The following is a 13,784-nucleotide window of genomic DNA, read 5'->3' on the forward strand; positions in this document are numbered from 1 at the left end:
TACTTATAAAGAGTGATAAGGTCGCCCCGGAGCCTCCTTTTCTCCAGATTGAAAAAAAAACAGCTCCCTCAGCTACTCCTCAGAGGACTCATTCTCCACACACCTCACCAGCTTCGTCGCCCTTCTCTGAACTCTTTCGAGCACCTCCATGTCCTTCTTGTAGCAATGGGCCCAAAACCAAACACAGTACTCAAGGTGAGGCCTCACCAGAGCTGAGTACAGGGGGACAATCACTTCCCTAGACCTGCAGGCCATACTGCTTCTTATGCAAGACAGGACACTGATGGCATTCTTGGAAACCTGAGCACGCTGCTGGCTTGTATTCAGACTATCCACCAATACTCCCGGGTCCTGGTGGATAGGCAGAGAAGCCTGGCAGCTTTCTAACCACTCATCTCCCAGCCTGTAGCTCAGCTTGGGGTTATTGTGCCCCAGGTGCAGGACCCGGCACTTGGCCTTGTTGAACTTCATGCAGTTGACCTCAGCCCGTCGGTCCAGCCTACCCAGATCCTCCTGCAGAGCCTTCCTACCCTCAAGCAGATCGACATACACACCTAAATTGGTGTCATCTGCAAACTTACTGAGGGTGTATTCTATCCCCTCATCCAGATCATCAATAAAGATATTAAAGAGGACCCAGTACCGAGCCCTGGGGAATGCCACTAGTGACCGGCCTCCAACTGGATTTGACTCTATTCATGACACCACGACTCTTTGGGCCCGGCTATCCAGCCAGTTTTTAACCCAACGAAGCATACCAAGCCATGACCAGACAGTTTCTTGAGGAGAATGCTGTGGGAAATGGTGTCAAAAGCCTTGCTGAAGTCAAGGTAGACCACATCCACAGCCTTTCCTTATCCACCAAGTGCATCACTTTGTCACAGAAGGAGATCAGGTTTGTCAAGCAGGACTTGCCTTTCGTAAACCCATGCTGACTGGGCCTGATCACCTGGTTGCCCTGTAAGTGCCACGTGATGACACTCAAGATAATCTGCTCCATGAGTTTCCCTGGCACTGAGGTCAAACTGACAGGCCTATAGTTCTCCAGGTCTGCCCTCCAGCCCTTCTTGTAGATGGACATTACGTTTGCTAGCTGCCAGTCGACTGGAACCTCTCCCGATAGCCAGGACTGCTGATAAATGATGGTAAGCAGCTTGGCCAGCTCCTCTGTCAGTTCTCTCAGTACCCTCGGGTGGATCCCATCCAGCCCCATCAACTTGCGTACATCCAAGTGCCGTAGCAGGTCGCCAACCATTTTCTCCTGGATAGTGAGGGCCACTTTCTGCTCCCCATCTCTTTCCACCAGTTCAGGGTACTGGGTATCCAGAGAGCAACTGTTTTTGCCACTAAAGACTGAGGCAAAGAAGACATTAAGCCTTTTCCTCATCTTTTGTAACTAAATCCTCCCCCTCCTCCCCCCCCCCCCCCAATCCAGTAAAGGCTGGAGATTCTGCTAAGTCCTCTGTTTTGCATTGATGTATTTGTAAAAACATTTTTGTTGTCTTTGACAGCAGTAGCCAGATTGAGCTCCAGATGGGCTTTGGCCTTTCTAATTTTATCCCTGCACTGCCTCGCAACATCCTTATAGTCCTCCCGAGTGGCCTGCCCACTTTTCCAAAGATTATAAACCCTCTTTTTTCTCCTAAGCTCAAGCCACAATTCTCTGTTGAGCCAGGCTGGTCTTCTTCCCTGCCAGCTCGTCTTTGGGCACATGGGGACAGACTGCTCCTGCGCCATTCAGATCTCCTTCTTGAAGAGCACCCAGCCTTCCTGGACTCCTCTGCCCTTCAGAACCGCCTCCCAAGGGACTCTACCAACCAGTGTGATTAACAGTTCAAAGTTGCTCTCCGGAAGTCCAATACAGTGGTTTTACTGGTCCCCTTCCTGGCTTCTCCAAGAACAGAGAACTCTACCATTTCATGGTCACTCTGCCCAAGACAGTTTCCAACCACCACAGCTCCCACCAGTCCTTTTCTGTTTGTGAAGAGGTCTAGTGGGGCACCTCCCCTGGTAGGCTCAATAACTAGCTGCGTCAGGAAGCTATCTTCCACACTCTCCAGAAACCTCCTAGAGTACTTTCTATGGGCTTTGTTATGCTTCTAGGATATATCTGGGAAATTGAAGTCCCATACAAGAACAAGTGGTGACAATTTCACAACTTTTGTCAGCTGCCTGTAGAACTCCTCATCAGTCTCCTCATCCTGGTTCGGCGGTCTATAACAGACCCCCACGAGGATGCTTCCCTTGTTGGCCTTCCAGCTGATCCTAACCCATAGGGACTCAACCTTATCATTCCCAGCCTCAAGTTCCACGACATCAAAATTCTCTCCGATATAGAGAGCCACACCACCACCCCTTCTATGCTGCCTGCCCCTTCTGAAGAGCCTATAGCCAGACATTGCAGCACTCCAGTCGTGAGTGGTCCCACCATGTTTCTGTGATGGCAACCAAGTTGTAGCCTGCCTACCGCACGATGGCTTCCAGCTCCTCCTGTTTGTTACCCATGCTACATGCATTGGTGTAGATGCACTTCAGTTGGGCCATTGTCTTCTGTCCCAGCCTTACCATTGTTACCCCTGGCACAGCTCCAACAAGCTTTGTTTCAGCCCCGTCCCCTTCTTGCCTAGTTTAAAGCCCTCTCAATGAGCCCCGCCAGCTCCTGGCCTAGGATCCATTTTCCCCTTGGAGATAGGGACCTGTCTGTAGCCATCAGGCCGGGTGCCGAGTAAAGTGCCCCATGGTCAAAAAAAAAAAAAATTCTGTGTTGGCACCAGCCCCTGAGCCACATGTTTATCAGGTGGGCTTTCTATGTCCTCTCTGTACCCCTCCCTGCCACCGTAGGGATGGACGAAAACACCACCTGCACTCCTGCTCCATCCACTAACTGTCCCAACCCCCTTAAGTCTCGTTTGATGGTCTTCAGGCTTCTCTCTTTAATGTCATCACTGCCAGCCCGGACTGTCAAAAGAGGATAATAGTCAGAGGGGTGAACCAGGTTGGGAAGCTTCCTGGCAACGTCCCTGACCCTGGCCACAGGGAGGCAGCAGACTTCCCTACGGATAGGGTCAGGAAGACAAATAGGTCCCTCTGTTCCCCTGAGAAGGGAGTCACCACAACAGTCACCCTTCTTTCTGTCCTGGGTGGAGGCAGTCCTGGGGCATGGAGTCGACTTCCTTGCCCTAGGCATCCTCCCAGGTAGACTTACTACCTCTTCCTCAGCTACCGGTCTCTCAAGCTCCAGGGCCTCAAACCTGTTGCGTAAGGGCACCTGGGAAGGTGGGGCCAGTAGGGGGGGGACATCGCTTACATTGTCTAGCAGGGACCTGTCTCCATTCCTCCTCAACTTCTAGGTCCCCTGCCTCTGCCCAACAGCAACAGGGCAGGGGGTCCACCCCCATTTGGTGTGTCTCACCCCAGTGCCTGTCCTTCAGGCCGTGCAGGGATTTGCTCCACTAGTCTATCTCCTGCTCACATTCCCTGATATCCCTCAACCTCTCGACCTCCTCCTTGAGTTCTGCCATGAGGCGGACCAGGTCGTCCACCTGCTCACACCTCACGCACACAGTCTCTTTGCCTCCTGCAGACGGTAGCAACAGGCTCAGGCACTCCCTGCACCCGGAGACCTGAACTGCCGCAGTTTTGAGTGGGCAGTCTGTCTGGGTTTGTACAGACTTCCTGGAGAGTGCACTGTGCCTAGTGTACACCATTGCAGCTGAGCCAGCGGTAGACCGCCATTAGACATTAGAGGAGGTGTTCGTATGGGTGGGGGGAAAAGCTCTGCCCTTCCTGCTCATCCTGCCTGTGCGAACTGCCGCGCTACTCCCTTCTGACGCGCCACGCCCTGTTTGCCAATCCTGGTCACCGCGCTCCTGGTCACTCGTGCTCCCTAGGGGCAGATTTTGAACAGCCAGGGAGGGGGTGCTGCTGGCTCCGCCTACACCTTGTTCTCACTTCGTTCACCTCCCTCGCGAGGGCTGCCGGGTCCTGGCGGCTCCCTCAAGTGGGCTTGGTGCCGGAAAAATTAGCCCTGCCTGTCCGATCTCCCACTCTGCTGCAGAATGCATCTGACCTGGGGCCGATCTCTCAGGAACCACCTGGCACCTGGGAAGTCATTGTTATTCTGGGACCAAATTGAAGGGACAGTGCAAAGAAAATGCACCCTTTCGGTGGTATAGCTCAAGATATCAAACTGAGTTTTTTTGGTTGGTTGGTTGGTTGTGCTTTTGTTTTGTAAATAACATCATTTAACCTGCTGTAAAATTATTTTCACACTTGTGAAAATTATGAAGCCTCCTTGATACCGTAGTGTTGAACCTGACACTCTAGTAAAATATATTCTGTTAGACCTTTCCCCTCTGGCTCATTTTTTCAGCACCTGGAACATTCTTTTTATGATGTCACACAGATAAAATATTAGAAAATCCGGTCTTTGAAGGCAACTTTCATCATCAGATAACTTGTACCATCCTGCACAATTTACAGTGTTCAGGAGAAGAAGGTTTCAATTTTTCTTTTAAAATGGCAGACCTGTGGAGCTGTTGAAAATTTAAATCTGATAATCCTTTTAAAGGAATAAAAGCTTTATATAGAAAGGCAGAGTGTTAGGGCTGAGGTTTATGGTTAGGGTTTAGGTTTCATGCTTTGTGTAAGGGCTTAGATTCAGGATTAGGGTTAGGTTTTAGGGTTAAGGTTACGTTTTCTCTTTAAGTTATGTTTAGGGTTTATGCTTAGGCTCAATGGTTAGATTTATGGTTAGGGTTATGTTTATGATTAAGGTTAGGATAAAGGTTTAGAGTTAGGATGTAGAGTTAGGTTTAGGGATTATGGGCTAGGTTTTAGTGTTTGGGTTAGGGTTTTCAGGTAGTTTTATCATTAAGACTACAAGTTATGGTCACAGTTACAGTTATAGCTATGACTATTCTCAGGGTTTGGGTTAGGATTTAGAGTTAGAGTTTATAGTTATGTTAGTGATTAGCATTTAGGGATTAGGGATAAGGCTAGGTTTCTCCTATTTATTCTACAAATGAAAGAGAAATTTTAAATAATTAAATAGTGATCTGGTGCAATTTTTGAACCATTTCAAAGATGTTTGCCAAAGAGCACAATTTTTCAACTGGACATATATAAAGTACTTAAATCAGAGCTCTGATAATTAAAGTGATTCTTGCATAAAGAAAACCAGCCACACCTGAACATCACATTTTCTATAACGCCTTCTCTGGCTCATGAGGCTTAGCCATAAAGCCTTTGTCTGATGTAAACAGATCTTATGTATTATGAACATTGGAGATCTACCTATGAAATCATCCTTAGATGACAGATTCTGAAATTATTAGTAATTTGCCTGCCTGCACTTATAGGCATCTTGGCAGGATTTCTGTTATTATATTCCACGTTCTTTCATCAGAGACATTAATTAGCCTTCTCAGACAATAAGACTAGAATAATGAAAAGGTAATGTCTAAACAGATTTGCCTTTACTGGGCCTACAATTACTTCATTTTCTCTGGTCTGCATCACTCATAAAACTATTACGTTACCTTTGGAAGCACAGCAACAAGTGCTGTTTTATCCATACCCCATGCTACTCTGGATATTCTTGTGGTCCTTACAGAGAAGACAAGATGACTGATGTGATCCATGATTATTGACTGTTGTGAAAAGACTGCGGATGGTGGAAGATACAGAATTTGCCTTGGGAGAGTTTCCAAGTACAGTTAGTCCCACTGTTCCAAAGAACCCTTAATTTGTATGAAGAAACAAATAAACAAACAAACAAACAAACAAACAAAAACCCACTGTAGTTCCTAACAAGGAAAAAATAAATAATTTGAGTAAAACTGAACATCTCAAAGTTCTAGAAGATCTTTCTGGTTCTTTGAAAGGTTACTTAGACAGTGAGTGAAAAAGCCAGAGATGACAAGATTTATACCCATGATAAGATTCACTGTGCAGGATCATCATACGTCTATGTTTAGCAGCAAGTGCAAATAGTTTGGAATAACTATAAATACTTTCTAAATCCCAGTCACATCTTTGTTTCTTTACTGTTTTTTATAGTTTTTGCAATCACCCTTGTGGAATTCTCATATTGTTATACATCTAATAAACATATAATAGTGAAAATACAATTCTGACAGAATATCCTTGACATTTCTTTTTTTTGAAAATACAATTCTGACAGAATATCCTTGACATTTCTTTTTTTTTTTCCCACTTTATACGCTTCATCACAGCTACATTTATCTGACCAGTTTTCCCCTCATTTACTTACAAAATATTCTTCTTAATAGATGCATGCACACAAGTAATTTATTGGTTTAGGGTGTGGCTTTTTTACTTAAAAACAAATAAAACCAGAAATTCAGGTACTCCAGATGCAACCCCTAACACACGTAAACATCATTCAGAAGATTGCAACTGTGCTGGTATCATCCAAACACATAGTCATTTGGGTTATGAGGTGTTTTTAACGACAGTATAGGTTTGCTCATGGTGTTATCTATCCCACTTATATGTGGGATTCTGTCAGAAATGCATTACTGAAGTAAATATATATTTTTTATTTTGTTTTATTTTATTTTATTTTATTTTATTTTATTTTATTTTATTTTATTTTATTTATTTATGCCTATTTGCAACATCACTACCTCATTCTCTCTTGTGAGAGGCTCTGGTGCAGCAGAATGAGTTCAGCATTACTGGGCTATACACACTTAAGTTCCTATGAATGTGAATTGCCATTGTAAGGAGCTTCTTCACTGCAAAACAGATAATGAAATAGTACGAGCTTTAAAACGAAGAAGTCAAGGTACAATTACTTAAAAAAATAATAATTCAATTTTTATTTATCACATCTTTTTTTTCAGTTTTGCAGCCTAAACTGATTACTTAGTAAAACACATCCTATAGAAAGGCCGTGACTGCTGCTTCCACCACAATCTACACAAACATAGTGGCATCTCAGTACCTCTTTTGGAAAGCTAGTGCTTTTCTACTTCACCTGCCCACTAGCTGCTGCAGTCTTGCCATGCAAGGCTAGATGTGACAGGGAAGTGAGATCAGAAGGAAATAAAAGATTGTAATGGAGCATGAAAAAACACTTTGTAAAGCAGTATATCTTGATAAATCAGTATCAATTCTTTTAATGGCATAACTCTAGAAATTGTCACCAACCCAGACATTATTGTCTGCATACATGGGCTACACCTTGGGAAGAAAAGGTGACTAGAATATATCTCCCTAATTAGGATTTCTCAGTAGTTTTAGAGCAGCTGCTGGCTTCCATGACCTCCCTGCACTCTGCTTCAGTATGACTTGCACCTGGCACTGTATATTCCTTTGTCTAGCTTATGTCCATGAGTGAACCTTAATGAACTTCTGTCATGGCAAAGCATCTACAGAGTCCACATTTCAGCTCAACACTGTGTAATAGCCATCATGGATTGTCTCCTTGTTGGTCTTGTATTGGCCCTTTCTGTGATTATATGTGCTCACATGTTTTCAAAAAGATCTTTTTTTCAAATTCACCAACAGATTCTTTTATTATTGATCTCTCATTTTTTTAACCAGTCTGTCAACCCCTGCATTTACAGGCATCTTTGGACATTTTTTCAGACAGAAAATAGGTTTGTTTGTCTGTTTTACTTAGCAAAGACATACAAAATTATAGTAATTGTTGATCACTTTTGCATATCAGAGTTGAAATTATTACAGCTATTAAATCAGACATGCTTTTAACCTACAATACTTGAAGAAGAGATTCAGAAGTACCACACAATTTTTAGGTTAAGTGGTCCCTCTGAGTCTGCTAGTTTATGGCTGGCATGATCTCTTCCCTGTGTTCTCATACTCAGTCAACTATTCAACCGGTAATGTAAGTGTCAGCAATGGATGAAGCAGGGGTCTTGGTCCAGCAGTGTTTCGCCACAAATGAGTGAGTCTAATTTGGAAACAGCTTGTCCTCTCATGTCTGTAGAAAAGGTAGGCAAAATAACTCAAATATTGTCTGACGCAGCCAGTTCTGATGGGCTGTCAGAAGCTGCTTGACTGGCTTGTAAGAATTGAAAGCATTTCAGCACAATTTGACTCAAACCATCAGGAAATGAAAAACATTCACTGTAGCAATAGTATTTAGCTTCCTAATGATCTAGCAAACAAAAGAATTACAGAATAATCTAGGCTGGAAAATACCTTCAAGATCATTAAGTCAAACCATAAACCTGACCTACTCAGTCCTGTAACTAAACAAAGTCCCTTAGTGACACATACACACATCCCTTAAATACCTCCAAGGATGAGGACCCCACCAGTTCCCTGAGCAGCCCATTCCAATGCTAAAAGAAACTATTAATCTTAAAGAAAAATAAGTCTTACATTGATTATTTCAGTTACTCTTTAGGGATGCAAAAGGTGTTTGTAGCAGTTAGATCTGTTCCTGTTACCACAGCATCACATCTGTGCATTGTCTCAACACCATGGAACCAGTCTCCTCTCCCTCATTCACTCTGATGGAAGCAAACCTCTGACATTAAGGAGGCATGTCTTCAAGCACCTTTTTTGCTACTTTTTTGTTTGTTTGTTGAGATACCTTTGGGGATGTGTCATCTGTGAGACAGAAAACTAATGTTTCTTGGTTTTATTTTTCCGTGACATCGGGAAGTTAGCAAAGATCTGAAATAGCTGCAAGATACAGCCTCTAGAAATGGTAGAATGTCTGCTGAAATGCTGAAGGCAAGACAAGAAGTATTGTTTCTTGTCTTTCTTTCAAGTCTGAGAAGAAGAAAAAAAAAAAAAAAAAAAGCTTCAAGAACAAAAAAAGCAAACATACACCTTATAATAACCTCTGTGATTAATACTGTATTATTCATCCTTTCCTAACTGTTCCCCTCACTGACAAAGTGATGTCTGAGAATCAGTTGCCACTTAATTACAGAGTAAATCACATGATATTAATAGTTAAATTTGGGAAAAGGTAGGTAACAACACTGTTCTACTGTAACTTCAGTCATTGGACTGAAATGTTTGACACTGCTGTCAGCCATGCAAGTCTGATCCTTTTCAGGCTGAACCATCCCATTAACTCTGCAGGCTCACAGTCTTTTTCCATGAGGGCATGGAAGACCAAGAGACAGGAACTAGATCTGTGGGTGAGGAATTTATTTAGGAATGGAGTCACTGTGGCTGTTGACTTTAAACTTCACAACCACTTTTTAGGCTTTTAAGACAGAAGCAGAAGAGCCTACACTCCATTATCAGAGTGATGTTTGCCTGAGCAAATTGACATCCAAACTGAAACCATCACTTGTGAGCTCTCTTTGCTGTTGCTTTTCCCGATGGTTAGGAAAATTTTATATGTTCATTAAAGGAGCACAGAATTTCTCTGCTGAAGCATTCAAAAGCTGTTGTCTTTCTTTCAGTGATCAGAGGGGGAATTGTTTTTTAACCTATTCCCAAGACAGACTGTCGGTCCTTGCTATTAATGGAACTAGTACCAAAGTGGTTAATTAAGGTCTAATTGACGATAAAATCATCTTCTGTATTTTCCCTTTGTTGTCTGCAAAATCATGTCTGGAGTAAACAAAGCAACCAGGAATCCACCGAATTGTGTTGTGCCACTGCCTCCTGTGATCCCAGTGCTTATTTATGCATTCAGGCTTTGAGGTCTGAGGCTGAGATTGCCACCAGCTGGAGTTGATAACAGCTCTGTTTAGGTGCTGGAGCCTCCGTATCCTCTAGCACAATGGCATAATTAATGCTGAGCAGTGCTGAGCATGAACATCTTTCCTGGCAACGCCTGTCTGTGCTGATCTGGGTTTATAGCCTAAAGAGAAACTCCAAGATCCCCAAACAGGTTTTTAAAGCCTGTCAGTGGTGAGAGAGTAGCTAGTTGTAATTAAGGAAGTCCTGAAAATCTCCCTAAAGTCTGTCAGATCAACCTCAATAACAATGAGAAAGAGGCTTTTCATCAAGCACTCAGAGATAAACTTGTTACAGTGCTGCCACCGATTTTGTAATAAATCACCAATCTCAGCTGGAGGTCAGGAGGAAGAAAATAGAACATTAAAAAAAAAAAATAAAAATCTTTCAGGCATTGGACTCACACCTGCTCAAATTGCAGTCATTTTTATTTATCATGGACCCACATGTTGTAAGCCAAGCCCGTGGACAGACAAAATTAAATGGCTGTGTTGCATGGAATAAATAGTCATCACAACAGTGATCACAGACACATTTGCAAATCATCCATCTGGTTCTTTCACTTTTAAGTCTGATACTGTTAGGCTTCACTTGTGTGAAGTCCTTTCAGAAAGTGCTTTGATATTGCAGAGGGAATTACACCAAAGTGCTGGTTGCTATTATTGCTCTTTGAACAGAAAATGAATCCAGAAAATAAAGCTGCTGCTGGTCTCTCAGGCTATTTCCAGGAAGAACCTAGTTTGAATTTCTAAAGGTCTGAGCATTTTTTATCCCAGTCCTCCTTCATTTAACCAGGCTGCAGAAGAGCAAGGAGAAAGAAAAGTCCTGTATCCCGTCTCTGCAGCACTGCAAGCCAAACAGCATTGCTGAAGCACAATACAGAAACAGCACATCAGTGCAGCAATTTCAGCAACTACTTACCAGCAATGATCAAAGTCATATTACCAGATGTTTTTATAGAACAATAATGAACAAAACATCTCATGTCTACCAAGATGGTTATGATGGAGGGTACTTAGCCAGCTACAGTCACTGGGTAAATATGCTCCTTTCTGCAGCTGTGATGTTGCTTTGTGACAGGTTATAGTGGGTTTACGTGGCAAGGTCTGGGTAGCAAGGGGCTGCAGGAGTGGCCTCAGTGAAAAGAATCCAAAAGCTGCCTCATGTCAGATAAGAACCAGTTTCAGATGGCTCCACGGGAACCCACCACTGCCCTGATACAAGCCGATAAGAGACATTTGTGCTTCTGTGAAAGCATATTTAAGAAACGGGAAAAAGCTGCTGTGCTACAGCAGCTGAGAGACAAGAAGCACTGCAGCCCCCAAAGGCTGCAGGAGGGCAGCAGGTGCTCCAGGCATGCAGGAGATCCTCTGTGGCCTGTGGAGAGGCCCCTGGTGGAGCAGGCTGTCCCCCTGCAGCCCATGGGTCCCACAGGGAGCAGATCTCCACGCTGCAGCCCCCCCATGGGTGGAGGAGCCCCCGGTGGAGCAGGTGGATGTGGCCTGGAGGAGGCTGCGGCCCATGGGGAGCCCCCGCAGGAGCAGGCCCCAGGCTGGAGCTGCAGCCGGTGGAGAGGAGCCCATGCAGGAGCAGGGGATCCAGCAAAGCTTTCTTTTTAAATGTTTCCTATGTAAATTTGTATGAACAAAATATATCTTCCACTGCCATCTACACCTGTGAATCATTCTTGTAGGAAAAATATCTCCTCCAAAATGTTACCAATTTGAACATAAAAGCAGATGCCAAACAGCCGTAGAAGGTGTAACAGAACACTTAATGAATGAGTCCAAGACAAGATTTTTGTGAAAGAATGAGACAAGTTACACACTTCATGTCTGCAGTAAAAATCCTTCAAAGCTTACATACAGACTAACAAAAAAGGGCTCATATTTAAGTCTATTTTTGGCTTCATAAATTAGGTATTAATCCCTATTATACTGTCCAGTCCCATTTTTAATCCTTTAATCCGTGGATTTTCCCTATTTGTGAGTACTGCAGATAGGTTTTTCTTTACAAGTAGAATCACAGAATCACAGAATTTCTAGGTTGGAAGAGACCTCAAGGTCATCGAGTCCAACCTCCAACCTAACGCTAACAGCCCTCCACTAAACCATATCCCTAAGCTCTACATCTAAACGTCTTTTGAAGACTTCCAGGGATGGTGACTCCACCACTTCCCTGGGCAGCCTGTTCCAATGTCTAACAACCCTTTCAGTGAAGAAGCTCTTCCTAACATCTAACCTAAAACTTCCCTGGCTCAACTTAAGCCCATTCCCCCTCGTCCTGTCACCAGGCACGTGGGAGAACAGGCCAACCCCCACCTCGCTACAGCCTCCCTTGAGGTACCTAAAAAGAGCGATAAGGTCACCCCTGAGCCTCCTCTTCTCCAGGCTGAACAAGCCCAGCTCCCTCAGCCGCTCCTCGTAGGACTTGTTCTCCAGGCCCCTCACCAGCTTCGTCGCCCTTCTCTGCACCCGCTCAAGCACCTCGATGTCCTTCTTGTAGCGAGGGGCCCAAAACTGAACACAGTACTCGAGGTGCGGCCTCACCAGAGCTGAGTACAGGGGGACGATCACCTCCCTCGCCCTGCTGGTCACGCTGTTCCTGATACAAGCCAGGATGCCGTTGGCCTTCTTGACTACCTGAGCACACTGCTGGCTCATATTCAGCCGACTATCCACCATCACTCCCAGGTCCTTCTCTGCCTGGCAGCTCTCCAACCATTCCTCTCCCAGTCTGTAGCTCTGCTTGGGGTTATTGCGCCCCAGGTGCAGGACCCGGCACTTGGCCTTGTTGAACTTCATGCAGTTGACCTCAGCCCATTGGTGCAGCCTATCCAGATCCTCCTGCAGAGCTTTCCTACCCTCGAGCAGATCGACACACGCACCTAACTTGGTGTCATCTGCGAACTTACTGAGGGTGCACTCGATGCCCTCGTCCAGATCATCGATGAAGATATTAAAGAGGACCGGCCCCAGCACCGAGCCCTGGGGGACGCCACTAGTGACTGGCCTCCAACTGGACTTGGCTCCATTCACCACGACTCTTTGGGCCCGGCTATCCAGCCAGTTTCTAACCCAACGAAGCGTGCGCCAGTCCAAGCCAAGAGCAGCCAGTTTCTTGAGGAGAATGCTGTGGGAGACGGTGTCAAAAGCCTTGCTGAAGTCAAGGTAGACCACATCCACAGCCTTTCCCTCATCCACCCAGCGCGTCACTCTGTCATAGAAGGAGATCAGGTTCGTCAGGCATGACCTGCCTTTCATAAAGCCATGCTGACTGGGCCTGATCGCCTGCTTCCCCTGCAATTGCTGCATGATGACTCTCAGGAGGATCTGCTCCATGAGCTTTCCTGGCACTGAGGTCAAACTGACAGGCCTGTAGTTTCCCGGGTCTGCCCTCCGGCCCTTCTTGTAGATGGGCGTCACGTTTGCTAGCCGCCAGTCGATTGGAACCTCCCCTGATAGCCAGGACTGTTGATAAATGATGGAAAGTGGCTTGGCCAGCTCCTCTGCCAGTTCCCTCAGTACCCTTGGGTGGATCCCATCCGGCCCCATCGACTTGTGCACATCTAAGTGCCGTAGCAGGTCACCAACCAGTTCTTCATGGATAATGAGGGCCACATCCTGCTCCCCATCGCCTTCCACCATCTCAGGGTACTGAGTATCCAGAGAACATCCGGTATTGCCGCTAAAGACTGAGGCAAAGAAGGCATTGAGCACCTCCGCCTTTTCCTCATCTCTTGTAACTAAGTTTCCCCCCGCATCCAGTAAAGGATGGAGATTCTCCTTAGTCCTCCTTTTTGTGTTGATGTATTTATAGAAACGTTTTTTGTTATCTTTAACGGCAGTAGCCAGATTAGATAGAGGGAGCCAGGTTTGCTGATGATAGTGGTGGTGGTTCTTAATGTTTTAATTAATATTTAATAATTGTTTTAATGTTAAATAGATGTTTATATTCTAATAATGCTTGAACACATCATTATTAGAACAGATTTTTGGCTTTCTTCTCGTGGCTGAAGATATTTATCTGTGTTTTTCACAATGCATTAGAAACTCTACCCATTCACATCCCTATCTACTTCATTA

This window comes from Netta rufina (assembly GCF_964035555.1).
Source record: "Netta rufina genome assembly, chromosome: Z".
Taxonomy (NCBI): Eukaryota; Metazoa; Chordata; class Aves; order Anseriformes; family Anatidae; genus Netta; species Netta rufina.